The following is a 2,395-nucleotide window of genomic DNA, read 5'->3' on the forward strand; positions in this document are numbered from 1 at the left end:
ATTCACCTTTCTAGATTTGCCTGGATGTGTCCTCACACTTTCTCCAGCTGCTCTCTCTGCTGTGAGCTGGACGGTGGTTCTAAAGGCTTGATGGATTTAAGTGAAGCCTTTTAATTTCCCTCCTAAGTGATATGGAGAACTTTGCACTGCATCACATGAGGAGACTGTGAAATTGTCTTACTATGATGGCAGTCTGATCTCCTCGTTGCAAAGTTCTATTGCAACTAGAAAGTAGTCTGTGCAAGCGTGGACTTTGGAAAAGAAAATATCATAATTTCATAATCTAGTTCAGTGTTTAAGAAAAATGCCATGGTATGGAAAGTCCCCTGTGTTTCAATAGACTTTATACTTCCACTCTAAAATCCCAACGTCTATAACTAGCTCATACTCATGATTAAAAACAAATGCTACTTATTTGTTCCTGTGTTCCTGTGTCAGTTGACCAATTCTGACTTTGTATTAAATACAACAAATATTTTTCCTGGATTTGTAGATACTCCTTTTGATAGTTGTAGTGGTTTTTCAGTTTGTGTAGCATTTGAAATTTAGCAAGTTTCCTAGGGGAATTGTTATGTGGATAGTTAGGATCTCCGGTTCTTCTTGGGACAAGGGTTCCCCGGCTTTGGTGCTATTTGGAGCAATTACTCTCCTGGGAAGAAGGATAAGGGCAGGCACTCCATTTTGATGGTGTCCCACCCTTAATCCTATTCTGAGCAACTGCTACACCTGGGTAAGGAGGGAGTGCTGTATCAATCTGGGAATTCCGCAGCCCAAGCGTCACAGGACTTAGGAAGTGACCTTGAGTAACCTAAGGATAATTATTATGCCATTAGCTTGAATCTACATTGTGGTTCACCCCCAGCTGGGATTTCGGAGAGGGAGATCATATAGGAGTATGGAATTTTGAGGACACCTGTTGATCACTTGATAACATCCCATGTTTCCCAAGAGCCCTCTCCCAGACTGGGCTAATAAAAGGAAAGAATCCACGAATTAAGAGAGTGAGTGGGTCAGTCAGTCAGAGAGAGCATCGCTCTGTCTATCTCCACTCTTGGAGACAGACCTGTTTTGTTGAACAATAAAGAGCCGTTCTTGTGAAACTGCTTCCTCTCTGGGGTTACTCCTTCATATTGGCCCTGCTGGTGATTTTTCCAAGATAATAGTCTGGACTTGACACTTTGCTGTGTTTGGTCATTCTTGGCCAAGAGGACACAAAGAACTGAGGGGAAACTTCCACTCTGACAGGATCGAGAGTTAATCAGGAAACAAACAAAACACAAATTAAAACCTACAGGTATATATATTCAAGCTTTTAAGTGAATATTAGATGCAGGGACTGTAAAATAGAACTATTATAAAAACATTTTAAAGAAGAGATGTGTCCTTTTTAACTGTTTCTGAGATGGAAAACTTAATGCAAAGTTTGGGTCTCATTACAGAAATTGAAACAAGCTCATGCAAATTAATCTCCATTGCACCCGTCAAAGGAAATTAAAAGGACTAATGTTGCATGTAGTGTGTATACAGTAACACCTCCTAAATATCTTCTGGGTTTAAAACTGGAAACGATAGTCAGTGCTTCCCTTTCCTCAGGCTACAGTATCACAGGATTCAATTTTGAATCTGATAATGGAGGCATTTTGGGGGCACAATGGCCCACAGAGGAAATGAAGGAAAAAGAAAACAGCCAGATTATTGAAATAGGCAAGCAAGACACTCAGATTAAGTGTTCACTTGTGGGCTTCCTTTCTTTGTAGGCAGAAATTAAATGAGCATGTAATTCTGTCTGTTTCAGGGACACACCATCTCTTACAGTTTAAATTGACCATTCGTTGGTGGCCCACTGTTAGTGTTTTAATTCAGAAGATGATATTTTATGCAATTTGAATGGCATGGGCAGAAAGATGTTGTAGATCTGGCAAACTTTACACCTTTAATTAGCAAATCTGTAAGACCACATTCTGTGATTCTAGTAACAGTAGCTCATCTTAAATATTTAACACTATGTATTTGAATAGTGTGTTCTTATCTCCATCACTTTTCTTCTCTTACTAAGTTCTGAATTTCTGTCCAGCTTGTCCTGTACTAAAAATCACATTATTATTTCAAGACCTCACCACCACAAGTACAAGCTGCTTCACAGTCTGCGTAGTAGGAAAGCGATTTTTGATGCAGCTTCATTACCAAACAGAATGTTAAATGATTCAATCCCCACCGTCTACCACAGAGATTGGGACTATTTGGCAAACTGTGATTCTAGTAAATAAACCATGGGAATACTTTTGATTGGAGTTGGGACAGCTGCCCTTTTGCAGAAATGTAATCAAAACCCAGAGCAAGCCTCTCCACTGGGCTATTTATATGCCTTCAACAATATGGTCAACATTGCTGAGAT

At 39.7% G+C, this 2,395-nt stretch overlaps 1 pseudogene; it reads right to left on the reverse strand.

Moving 5' to 3' along the window:
* The window catches only part of LOC105808874, a 17,868-nt pseudogene extending 15,687 nt beyond the window's left edge, over window positions 1–2,181 (reverse strand).
* Between the last annotated feature and the right edge of the window lie 214 nt (window positions 2,182–2,395).

Source organism: Propithecus coquereli, unplaced genomic scaffold, assembly GCF_000956105.1.
Source record: "Propithecus coquereli isolate 6110/MARCELLA unplaced genomic scaffold, Pcoq_1.0 Scaffold181, whole genome shotgun sequence".
In the NCBI taxonomy this organism is placed as follows: domain Eukaryota; kingdom Metazoa; phylum Chordata; class Mammalia; order Primates; family Indriidae; genus Propithecus; species Propithecus coquereli.